Consider the following 13860-nt stretch of genomic DNA (forward strand, 5'->3'; position numbering starts at 1 on the left):
CGAGCTCCTTCTTATAATCTCTCGTTGGAGCACCAACGGCCAAGATTAAAACATAATCAAAGGCTAAGATTAACTGGTTGTTGATCCTCGTCTTTATCTAGAAGATTAATACTAGATTTAATTAATAACTTTTATTTAATCACACTTCCTAAGTTTAGACTTAGGAATACATTAAAAATGATTAATTATTTTAATTAAACCATCTCTAGGTGGAATTTTCCCAAAGGATTCTTGGGTCTTGGAGAATGCATGTGTCTTAGCCTCTCTGCAAGATCTCGAGGCCAGAGCACATCCGATGCTACATAAATCAACACCCCCCAGCTGCTGGTGTTGAAAGCCATGATGGATGATAGTATTTAGGTGTTAGAACATATGCTAAGGAATGCAATGGAATGTTTAGCATATCCCATTGTTTTTCCACCTCTACACGAATATAATTATACAAGGTGATATATCTAGGCTTAACAATGTCTTTAATCTGCCCCAACATGCTATCCATTTGCTCATACACCTCCCCAATTATTGGTCGATCTAAATCTGCAAACTTGATCATGTAATAAATTGGTTTGGTGAATTGCAAAACATATTTAATCTATGACCAAAAGTAATTGTCAAGAATAGTGTCCTTGGCTACATTAGCACCATCTTTATCAGTGCTAATTTCCTCCCATGATTCAGAGGTCATCATATTAGTTAAAGCTTGTCTCACCTTCACTCGCTGCCTAAAGATGTGGTAATAACTTCCAAATCTTGTTTTTGCAAGTTTAAGCAACTGCAACTTGGAGTAAGTGCCATAAAAGTAGTTTACCATTGTATGGCCTGTGATAAATTTAATGAGTTGCTTCCATATCTTGTAAATCTCATTAATACATCCACATTCTTTATGCTTCATAATATCATGCATTAAAAGGTTCAATGTGTGCACCAAGCACTCAGACCAAAAGATGTGTGGATGAGTACGCTCAATAATTTTTCGTGCTGCCTTACAATTTGTTGCATTATCAATGATCACTTGAACCACATTATTAGGACCAACATCTTTGATTGATTGCAATAGGAGATCTGCAATGTTTTGGGTAGTGGCACTGACGGAGGAGTCATGAGATGTAATAAATACTGCACCACTGGAAGAAACACTAGGAACATTTATCAAATGTTGGTTTCTAACATTTGTCCACCCATCTGATACAATCGATACCCCACAATCCATCCACTCATTTGTAAAACGTGTCAAAGCTCTTTGGACCTTTGCTTTTTCTCTTTCTAATAACACTATTCTAGCTTTATCATAGTTGGGGCTCTTGTATCCTTTTGGGGCTTCATTGATGGCCTTAACCATATCATGCCAATAGGGAGAGCGAAGCACATTGAATGGTACACCGCAAGCACAAAGAAACCGGACTATCTTTCCATCCACATCATCCCTCCCAACAACATTCAGGAAATCCCCTATTGTTCTTCTACTTCCAGAGGTTGTAGAAGTACCATGAGGAGATGAGCTACCAAATCTAGAGGTTGCACTTGATTCATAATGAGATTTTGTTTCTTGTTTTTTTGTTGTGCAACCTCCTCTATTTGGATGTATTTTCTTCTTTGTTCAGCTGAAACCTTTGGGTAAATTGCTATCCCCATGACACCCTTTTTGTTATCACTGTCCAAAGCCCCACAAAGATGCCTCCTCACACGGGTATATGAACCAATATATGGTTTCCTCCATGAAAACCATGAGGGCACAAAAACTTGTAGCTTCCACCACCTTTTCCCCTTTCAAGTTTGGTCACATAATTCCACAAGGGTGTCAATGCAACTCTCCCCTCTAACATTTCATTGTTCTCTTCATCCCTCTTCAAACCCTTCCTCTTCATCATACATTGGGCTCACTCATATGGGGATCACTATCCCCTTGTTCTTCTTCCCTTCTATTCTTACTCCCCCTTGCCATTATGAAACCCAAAAGTGGAGTGATGCATAAAAGCCAAAAGAACACCATTTTGGAATATGAATATAGATGGACAACCTGCAACAAAATGAGCAAAAAGAAAAAATGGGAAAGAGTAGGAGAGGGAGGAGAAAAAATACAAACAATAATGACAGAAAGATGAGGGAGTTTGGGGTTTGCACTTACCTCTTTAGCTCTTGTAGATGGAAGCCTTTCTTTACTCCTCCTTCACTGCTCCTAGCTCCTCCTCCTTCACTCCTCCAAGCTCTCTTCAAGCCTCTCTTCTCCAAGCTCTCCAAAAATACAAGAGTGAGGAAATGAGCTTTATCCCCATTTATCAATTCTTTAACTCAATCTAAACCCACGCCCAACTCAAGTTAAACAAAAAAAATGTTTTTTTTTGGGTTGGCTACGTGAAATCGCCCATTGGGCATCGGATTCGCTCGGGATCCATGCCCGATTTGATGTCGGATTTGTGGTTCGGAAATCGGGAACTGCGGATCGAGCCAAAATGGTTCCGGAATTCTAGGAACCATTATTTCTAGCTCGATCCACGGTTTTGGATTTCCGAACCACGGATCTGTATGGGATGTGGATCCTTGTCTAGATCCCGGGGTGGGGGGGTGCATTTCGTGCAACATTGCCCAAAGTACATCTGGACTCTCAATAACCCAATTTGACTCCATTCTGAATGGTACAATCTTGAATCCTTTCATCACCAATCTTCACATGTAGATTAGAGTCGCATTTGGTCAGGTTCTCGATTTCCGAACCACAGATTTGTATGGGATGTGGATCCTGGCTTAGATCCCGGTGGGGGGGGGGGGGGGGGTTTGTGCAACATTGCCCAAAGTACATCTGGACTCGCAATAATCCAATTTGACTCCATCCTAATCTTGAATCCTCTCATCACCAATCTTCACATGTAGATTAGAGTCGCACTTGGTCAGGCTCTCAAATACTTCTCTTGTATAGATCATATGCTTGGAGACCCTACTGTCTAAGAACCAAGCACCCTCACAAATGGTGCTCTTGGAGAAATGAGAGATAAGAGAAAACGCCTCTTCAAATCTCCTAGCAAAATCATCCTCGTCGACTATAGCTGGAGCAACCATCTCAAGCTTCTTCTCTTTCCCTCCTTTCTTCTTATGTGAACACTTGCTCACATAATAACCAAACTCATCACATGCAAAGCATTTCACGTTGCTCAAGTCCTTCTTATTGCCATTGTTGAACTTCTCTTTGCCCTTTTTCAACTCACTAGCAAGGGCAACGTTCTCCTCATTAGGAATCTTCTGTTGAAGATAACCATCCTGAAGTTCTTCTTGGATGAAAGTATCCCACAACTTGTTCAAATTTGGAAGTTTCTCCTGTGATACTACACTTTGATGAATGACTCCCACTACTCTGAGAAGCCGTTCTGTGTAGTCCTCACCAACTTTGATTCTTCTGCTGTCTTCCTTATAACTGCAAGCTCATCATGCACTTGCGAAATCCTTGTAAGATAGGAAGTCACGCTTTCCGAACTTGTCATCTTGATTTCCCTGAGCTTTTCTCTCAATACCATTTTTCAGTTTTCATTCTTGTTCTAAAACAACACTTGCAGAGCTTCCCACATGTCCCATGCAGTGTCTTTTCCGGTAAGAAGAGGTATCAAATGATCCTTAACTCCATCAAGGATGATGAACTTGGCCTTTGCATCTGCGTTGTAATACAAAGTCAAATTTGTCACATCAGTTGGTGCCTTGATATAGGTGTTGGCATAATCTCATAGATCATTCTCCAACAACACTAGCTTGATTCTTTCCTTCTGTGAACTGTAGTTGGATATCCCTTCCAACTGATCCTCAAACCTGAAGCTAGAAACCATTTTCTCTATTGGATTCTTATCCAAATCCAGGAGACCATCTGTCCCTCCTTCAACAGCAAGACAACTCAGCTCCCTCTTAGAGCTACCACTTGTGCACAATTCTGATCCAACTTCTCTTCAAGGTAACTCTTATTCCATGTTAGAATTGCATGCACCCTAGGTCTGGTCTATGCTTTGGTAGTTTCACAAAACAGAAAACATAAACACATTGAAAGTACCTAACATTAAAACGCTTTCCACAATGGAAAATACACCAACAATTAGATCATGCATAGTACACAATTTTTATTGCCCAAAACTGATTTCTTATTTGTCCTTTAACAAGAAACACTAGGGATCCTGTGCCAGAGAAAGTGGCACTTTACAATTCCCTGTATAATGCCAAAATATAATACAATACTTACAGTTGTTTAGCTCCATATAAATTGTTGTTCCAACCTGTAACTATTGCTGTTCGTTTAGCAACTCTAACAACTAACCTCTTGGACAGCTAGGACTGCTCCTAGTGACTTGGAAGTCCTCTTGGCATGTCCCCTGTACACTCAATCTGTCTAGCTGTAGCTTTCTTTCCACCTTGGCAACACTAACCAGGCTGTGACTTGCTGTTGTATCCTATAACAGCCCCAAACATGGTTGCGGCCTCCTTTTCTTCACTCCAGCCAGCCCCTCTTAGTTGTGGGCTGTCCCCAAACAACCCTTCCTCTCCTCGGTCAGCTCCTTAAGCTGTCGACCCTCCTGCTTGTTGAGAAACCAAATGCAATGTAGTCTAACACTTTATTTCTCTTCTTGATAATTACTTGTGAAAATTAGATGTCTTCTTATTACTTCTTATGTCTTCTTCATCAAGCAATTATTCATTTGTTCAATCATTCAAGAAAAATAGATATCACAATGAGACAAGAGACACAAAATGTGAAAATTTACAAAGTCTAATTGCAAGAACTAGAAAATTACTCTTCTAACTGTTAATTATGCAGTTTATTTATTACGACAAACAATGATTAAATCACACTGCAAGTTTTCAGCATAAAAAAACGCTGCGAAAAATAAAATGTTGGAAACTGAGAAATGTTAGCACACACAAAAATTTTGACAAGTTATTTTTGGACAATTGTCCCCGGCAAAACCCAATGTGAGAAAACCGGTGCAATAGTTGAGGGTATTTATCATTATGCAGCAGCAAAAATTCGAGTACAATAAAAATGGATGCCAAAATGTCGATCCTCTCTGAGAGAAATGCTGGCAAAATTATTGAGGGAATTTTACCCTCTTCCACAAGAAATCCTGGCCCCAACTGGCCACAGAAAACTGCTCCGGCTAATCCTTGCGTCAGGTTTCTACGCAGGCCAAAATCACACTTCTACGGAACTGCTTCTGAATTAGTCGTTCCCCCTGTAGTTGTTGCTGGAAGTTACTGGCCAGGCCCTCTAGAAATATTCTCGGTCTCTGGCACTTAAATACACCGCCTCTTAGCCAAATCAAGTTTCCTTTATGAGGCTCTGTGCAAGCCCCTGCATAGCCAACTGGAGAATAAACTCGACCTCTTCTCACTGCCTCTCCGAACTGAAAAATCCTTTAGAAATCTACTACTTTTCCCCTCTGCCACCTGCTACTCGATCTCTCTATTGAATCACCAACTGCTTGATCACTGATTCGATCTCTTTACTGAATCACCTACTACTGGAAAATTGAATTGCCTTGACCATTGAGTATTTGCAATTGGTGTGTCCTCCATCTACCCCATCGACCTCCTCTTATAATCTCCAGTTGAGTCTTCAATGACCATGTTTTAATCCTTATCAATGGCTGAGATCAATCCTGAGTTGATCTGTGTGAGTTTCAAGAGAATTCTCACGTTTCTCAATTTATTCCTATTAATTAACTAGTTCTCCTAAGTTAGGAAAAATTTAAATGATGGTCAATTAATTTAATTGAGCTATCTCTAGGTGGAATTTCCAGAAACAATTTCTAGGTTTTGGAGAACTCATGTGTTTTAGCCTCTCCATAAAGTTTGAGACTAGAACATCATCGGATGCTACAAAAACTAACACTCCCTCTTAGCAAGGAAGGTGTTCAAGTGTTGCACTGCTACAACACCTTGTCTCTGCATCATCCTCCCATACACGCTGCTAATGTCTAACAACAATCGCTGCTTGCCATTGTCCATGAACCATTGCACTAACTTTGATTCATCTGCAACTGGCTGTAGCTGAACCATGCTGCATTTGTGTTGCTGCCGACATTGCACTGTACAAGCTGTACTGCTGTCAACTTTGCATCTGCACTGCAACCCAACTATCACTCCCTCTCACTGTTTTTTCTACTACTACAACTAATAATTATCCAACATACTCTGTCCCTGCTACTAAAACGGATTCTCCACTACACCCATCTGTTCTCTGAAATAGACGAACTTGGCTCTTTGGCTTCCTAGAGCTTTCGTGAGTGTATTTGCAACCTGCTTTTTTGTGGGAACATACTGTAGCTGGACTACTCCACGCTGCACACAATCTCTGATGAAATGATAGCGAATATCTATGTGTTTCGACCAGTAATGAAACACTGGATTTTCAGAGAGCTTGATGCAACTATGATTATCACAGTAGACACTGGTTGCCTCTATCCTTTGCTTGAACAAGTTCACTAACAACTTCCAAAGCCATATTGTCACGCCCCCAGGCCTACGGTAGTCTTCCAACTGTGTCCGGCGAGGTGCGGCACCACCGTACACTTTCTTTTTAACAATGCTCGTGCACATGGACTACGCCTTTCCACATTAACATACTTAGTTTGTGTTTCTCAACCAAGTAAAATGCATTAACCTTTATACTTAATGAAGCCCATACACATTCATTATCCAATATGCAATTAACCAGAACAATAACAATTGCACGCAAGTATAAAGGGAGGGGCAACTCCCGAACAAGTCTGCCTGATAACAATATATTATGAAAATCTTCAATAATGCATCATACAAGTGTGCCTGGCAAAATCCAAGGCCAACACTTAGAATAATTTACAATATAGGCATAGACAGCCTTTTACATACACATTTGTGCACCTTTGCCCAAGAGCGGGTACCCACACGGGTCACCAAGACGCTCATACAATCCTACACAAATACCGTGTACAGAACTTCCTCAACCGTGACAATCCTTCACATAACCCAATCTTAGAATATGCGAGATCTTCTTAACCTTTATGCGCATGAGGAATGCGCATATCCTCAAGACTTTCGCACTTCTCTCTTGTCCTTATGCGAAGACCATCAAGCGAAGTTCGATGATGCAAATGGAGCTCCATCCTCCATTATATATACGCTCTCCTCATGTGTTTTAAGGGGGGGTGCACCACTCATGGCCGACCCCACCATTATACATATAAGCCCACGTATATATATATTATATTATATTTTATTTTAATTATCCACTTATATTTATATGTTCCTTAACATATGCGTATAAGCCTCCATAATATATGTTTATGTGCATTAATACATGCGCTCAACACTTAGCCACATTCCGGCCTAAGTGTCTTTCGTCACATATTTCGTCGCACCAGCTCGGCTGTTCGTCGCATTTCCAGCTCGGCTGTTCGTCGCATTTCCAGCTTGCCGGGTGACCGCGCCCGCGCCCGCCTGTTGTCAGCTCGCCGGGTGACCGCGCCTGCGCCCGCCTGTTGTCAGCTCGCCGGGTGACCGCACCCGCTCGTCGGGTGACCGCGCCCGCCTGTGTATGTCAGCTCGCCGGGTGACCGCGCCCGCGCCCGCCTGTGTATGTCAGCTCGCCGGGTGACCGCACCCGCTCATCAGGTGACCGCGCCCGCGCCCGCCTGTGTATGTCAGCTCGTCGGGTGACCGCACCCGCTCGTCGGGTGACCGTGCCCGCGTCTGCTCGCCGGGTGACCACGCCCGCTCGTCGTGCACGGGGCGCCCGCCCATCGTGCAAGGGCGCCCGCCCGCCGTGCGTGCCTACCCGGGTCGTGCCCACCGCTCGTCTGTCGTGCAAAGAGGTGTCCGCCCGTCGCGTGAAGGGGCGCCCGCCCGTCGCGTGCCTGCCCGAGTCGCGAGGGACTTACACATATAGTTTCACACGTGGTTGTGCTAATTGCCATATACTCTGCTTTTGTAGAGCTCAATGCTATTGACTTCTGCTTCCTGTTGGACCAAGAAACCATGCCTGATCCAACACTGAAGTAGTACCCTGAGGTACTTTTCATGTTCACTGAATTGCCTGCTCAATCTGCATCTGTGAATCCACATAGTTTGACATCATCTACTTGGGTATATTTCAATCCATACTCTATTGTGCCGCACAAATACCTTAGAATGTGCGTCGCTGTTGTCCAATGCACTCTCTTCGGTTCCACCATAAACTGACTGAGAGTGTTGACCGCAAAGCAAATGTCTGGCCTAGTGTTGACTAGATACATGAAAGAACCGATAAGTTGTCTATACAAGGGGGGGGGTCAACATCCTTGTCCTCTGATGCGTCTATCTTCTTCCAGTTGGTGATCATGGGTGTAGACATGGGTCTACAATCCTGCATCTTGAATCTCTTCAGAATCTTTGTAGCATATCTTCCTTGACCAAGGAAGATCTCCCCATCCTTCTACCACACTTCCAAGCCTAGGAAGTAATGCATCAACCCCAAGTCCTTCATGTCAAACTTTGTTGCCATGTTCCTCTTGTGGTCCTCTATGAGCCCTGATGACCCTGTCAAGAACGCTTTTGTTAGGCTTTTGCCGATGTTCTAATGCTAAGTTGCACGAAACGGGGAAACAGGTATGAGTTTCCGAAATGGGCACAGGTACGAAACGTGACCCCCAAAATTTTGGAAACGGGGAAACGCAATATATATATATATATATATATATTAGGACAGAAATATGTGCAATCATAAAGCATATATGATACATTCTAATTTATTACATTATGATTAAATTGTCAATTGTCAATGCATAAACTATAAGTTTCTAAATTTACATCACATTACTCATGAATGATCACATAATGAAAATAGCAATATCCAAAATCAGCCACGAGAAATTTCTAATTTCTTGTCTCATGCTTGATTAGGAGTTTCCTCCTACATAGTCTAACGACCTTAGTGCTCTTGATTAAATACAAGTTCCATACCCTAGTATCCTACGTGCTCTTGATTATTGGGAGTCTCCCCTGCATAGAGGGCTTGGTTCTCGTGTTTAAATACAAGTTCCATACCCTAGTGCATGACAAAATCCAATGGAAACATTGCAATCCCCCCAATCCTGAAATCCTGAAAAACAGATAAGTTTGCTAGATTTTGAGTGAGATCTAAAATTCTACTTTCTCCATATGAAATCCAATGAGGGCGAAACCACTCTCAAACATCCTGAGTCATTTCATGGTAATTTTGAAAATTTAAGTAAAAGAATGAAGATGAAAATGAAAAATAAAGGAGAATGCCACTTTTACTTTATGAATTTAACATTACCATGAACTGCATATCAACACTAGGGGCATAGGCTTGAACATTAGGCATCGCTTTTTGCCTTCAACCTAGTTTTTCTAATTTTACATTATGACCAAAGTTCACTGAATGTGGTGGCTTCTTTTTCTCCATAGATACTTGATACAAAGTTGCCCCATTCATCAGGTAGTGCATTGAGCACAACGATGTTCATTTCTTTGTCAAACATATTTTCCCCAACTCTTGTAGTTGGTCTCTTATTTGTGACATGCTCATAAGATATGACGCTATCCCTTCATCTGTTGATAGTGATACCTTCATTTTGTATAGCTCAATTCTCAAAGATATTACTCCTCTTGCAGTGCTTACGGAAAACAATTCTACCAACTTTTCATAGATTTCCTTTGATGTCTCCAACTTTGCTACATAAGGGATGAGGGGATCGTTGATTGATTCTATAAGGATTATTTGAGCCCTTATTTCCCTTTTTATGTACTTTGACAATGCTTGAGCTTTTTCTTGTGATGGTTTGGGGATCGAACCCTTAACATGCCAATAATTTCATTCTCTATGAGGATCAAATCCCTCCTCTTTTTCCATGCAAGGAAGTTTGATGACCCAACTAGTTTGTTGCTCTCCTTGCAAAATGAAGTCATTTTGCTAGTAGATTCACACATTAGATATAAAGATACTTACTCGTCAAGTGAAGATGCTCCTTTGATGATGATATCTTCAACTTGATGCTTTCTTGATGATGTTGATGATAGAAGATGTCTTCCATCAAGTATGCTTTGAAAAGTGATCCTTTCTTAAATAAGAGGGAGATCACTTTGATTTCCATGATGATGATGATGACAAATTACAATGCTTTTTCTTGCTTCCCTTGGATGTAGAGACTTTAAGATGCTTCAATGTGTAGTCCTTGAGGTCTTCTTCTCCTTGTGATTGTATAATGTGTGAGCTTCCCAAGAATGCTTCAATTGTAGAACCCTTCTTTGAATGAGCTAGAGTTTTAAGGTCTTCTTTGATACTCCTTAGTTCTTTCCTTCAAGATGATGAGTGGGTTAGCCCTTCTTGATGATTTCCTTGTGCTGGGCCCTTATGTATCCTTCTTCAATAATGATCTTTAAGCTGCCTTTTCTTTTTGTCGTAGCCACCTTAGCTCTGATACCATGTTGAGAAATCTAGGGCAGCTAGATTATGAGATTTCTCTTACTTTGATAACTTCTTGTGATGTATTTTGACTCAACTTAATTAGCTTCTTCTTTTGGTTGATTATTATTAGTGTTTTCTATCATCAGACAACTACCAAACAGTGAAGATCAATGAGACAATAAGACACAAAATATAGGCTATCAACCAGGGCCAAAACCTCCCCTCTTGAGAGGAAAACCCATAAGAACTCTTTTCTTCTTATAGAACTGCAAATGATGAATTCCAAGACCTATGACCCTTGACCAAGACCCCTCCAATACCAACTCAAACTTCTCGTTGAAGCACTCTTTCAACCTGAGTCAAACTTTCCTTATAGTAGCCTCTACTTCTCCTTTGACCAAAAATTTTGACCTGCAATATTGACTACAACTTCGGCCTCTCTTACTTGCAAATTTCAGCCTCCTACACTTCGCACATGTGACAAATTTGACGCAGTTTTAGATCTCTTCTTACCTTCGCTTGGATAGGCTTCTTTTCTTTGACTACTCGACTTGTACTTTCATACTTCTTTGACCCTTGATCCAACTTCTTGACCTGACTGTAATTCAGTCTTTCTGTAGCTGAGAATGTGCCCTAATTACAGTCCGCACATGTGAGAGATTAGCCCAAAACAAACCTTGAAAGACTTTGATTTATCTTTCCTCTTGTCTTCTTCCTTCTTCGCTTGATATGAGACTTCTCCTTGTCTTTAGATTGAACTTCTGTGATGTGATTGGATGTACTTTGAATGAGGTCGAGTACCCTTATTTATAGGCTTCTTGTTCTAGCTTGTAGGTTGACTTGTCACTGTCTTTAGGCTGACTTGATACTTGGAAAGGCCGACTTGTCTTGGAGCATTATGACAAGGTCTTGGAGGGTCTTTGACTCTATTTTGACTCATATAAGCTTTTCTTTACAATATGTAAGATGCCCAAAAGGGTCTTCCATACATGACAATGAATCTATGGACTTGTAGGCTCAATGACAAGCCCTAGAAGCACTCAATGGGTGCTTGACCTATAAATAAATTTTCCTTGAGCATGAAACCGATGCCTCAAGAATGACAATAATAAATTTATTTTTCTCTTTTCATCAAATACATAAAAACATGATTACATGTCATTATGAAGACCGAACCTAGTTACATATTTGCCATTGAACCTAGTTACATATTTGCCATTGACAAGGGACCGGTTGATGGAGGTCCATGTCTTGAGTTTATAGATGTAATGGAAAGAGAAATTGTGGAGGCATGAGTTATACCTTTCCTCGACTTGCTTTTTGCACCCCTCTAGTGCACCTTTTACTTCGTTTTGATAATGCTTTTGTATAGAGCATAACTCAAGGGTCCAAGTTTTCGTTTTATGATATAACATTTATTTACCCCTGTAAAATGAGTCAGTTTCTCGCTCATTGAAGTTGGGACATTCAAGGGTTCCTTTTGATGAGATGGAGCATCAAGTGCTTAGGAACCAGGGGATGGCCAATGAGCGGGTAGAGCTCATGCTAGGTTTTTTCCCACACGCTAATTATGTACCGACCATCTTTTGCATTTTAATTTCTCTTTTTCTTTTATTGTGGCGTTTTATGCTTTTATATTTCTTGTACTTGCATCAACCTCTAGGGAGATGTTTTCTAGACCTACTCAAGGATGTGGATTTATGAGTGCCAAATCCCCATGAACCAATGGCAATTAACTCGAATGATGAAAAATGTTAAGCATGGAATGGTTATGGACACGCTACTTCAATTCAATTTTCCCAAGTTGTGCCTATCCTATAATCCTAAGGCCTTTGAGGAGGTCCACTGGACTAGGTCTAAAGCACTGTTTTAAAATTCGGCCGAATCGAATCCGAAACGACCGAGTTGATCCGAGTCATTGAAGAATTTTATGACCCGGCAGAAAAACCAGTTCAGGAGGCCGAGTCATGACTGACTCAGCTGAGTTATTGCATGACTCGGTCAACCCGGCCGTTTCCGCATCTACTTGGCCGAGTCATTAAATCTGGCCAGTCACCCCAAAAACAACGATTTTTCTATTTTTTTTTTAACTTTTTAAGATTTAGCTGATTGTTGGGGACTCCAAGGTGTTTTCCAAATTGGTTAAGTGCTATTTGGGGTCCATTCCCCTCTCCTAGTATTGATATGCTATTCAAATTTCATGGTAATGTTAAATTCTTAAAGTAAAAGTGACATTCTCCTTAATCTTCATTTTCATCCTCTTACTTAAATTTTTAACATTACCATGAAATGACTCGGGATGTTTGAGAGTGGTTCCGACCTCATTGGATTTCATATGGAGAAAGTAGAATTTTAGATTTCATTCAAAATCTAGCAGACTTATCAGTTTTTCAGGATTTCAGGATTGGAGGATTGCAATTTTTCCATTGAATTTTGTAATGTATTAGGGTATGGAACTCGTATTTAATTAAGAGCACCAATCCCTCTATGTACCTTGATGTTAGTGACATTGGTTGTCGAACTCCTCCGAGATTCGCTCCCAAACTAGGAGCTTTTGAATATGTCGCTCCGGCTCCTGTTTTCGCTCTCGCTCTCCACTTTCGCTCCCGCTCCCTAGTAACACTGAGTCGGATGATGTTGGCAACTCTAGCAGTAGCCAGTAGTACTGGTCACAGAGTTTTGTTGTAGAGGCCATTTATAGCCTCCTTGGCTATGTATGTCTTGGACAGTGCACTGGGTGCCATTTTGATATAATGGATATCTTCATGAGCCTACTTTGATCATATGTTGTCTTCTATCTATATTCTAATGCTGTATGTTTGGAAACATGAATGAAAATCTTTAAAATTATGTGTTTTTATAAAAAATAATTATTTAATGTATTTTTTACAACGACCGAGTCATTGAAATTGAGCTGGCCGAGTCGATACCAAGTTGGAGTCGGAGTCGGAGTTGACCCTCGGCCAAGTCAGAGTTGGAGTCGGAGTTTTAAAACATTGGTCTAAAGACCAACCCTCCTGGTAAGGTGAGAAAACATGTTTACAATCAAGATTGGTCAGTCATCTAGATCACCTCTTTGTGCATGTTAGAAAGCCCAAAACATTAAGTAAAAGCACTTGATTGCAAAATGGTTGAAGTACTTGCTGAGTGGTAGCCCACCTTTATTCAAGAGGAATGTCAGATGGTGAGAGGTGTATGATCCATGCAAATGGCAGAAGAATGTGGCATATCATTATCACTGAGCAACGTGTAGGGCTGCTGGCTGGATGGCTGTCCAAGATACGAGAAAAGGCCTCCCATATAGGTTTACCCCTTTTTGGTGAGTAACACCTACCATATCTTGAAGCTTGGCTTAGGTAGTTTTGTCAAAATTGGGTGGTGCTGATTGATGCCCCTAGAGGATTGAAGTTGATGCAAAGGGTGATACTGATGATGAGGATCTCAAT

The 13860-nt window shown here is 41.1% G+C and overlaps 1 protein-coding gene across 5 annotated transcripts in view; it reads left to right on the plus strand.

The window, feature by feature from the left end:
* The window catches only part of LOC149220110 (ARM repeat superfamily protein), a 276511-nt gene that overhangs the window by 224717 nt on the left and 37934 nt on the right, over positions 1-13860 (plus strand). The gene's annotated exons all lie outside the window — the stretch shown is intronic.

This window comes from Pinus tabuliformis, chromosome Q (assembly GCF_031772625.1).
Source record: "Pinus tabuliformis cultivar Carrire ecotype Pingquan chromosome Q, CPIR1, whole genome shotgun sequence".
Lineage (NCBI taxonomy): Eukaryota > Viridiplantae > Streptophyta > Pinopsida > Pinales > Pinaceae > Pinus > Pinus tabuliformis.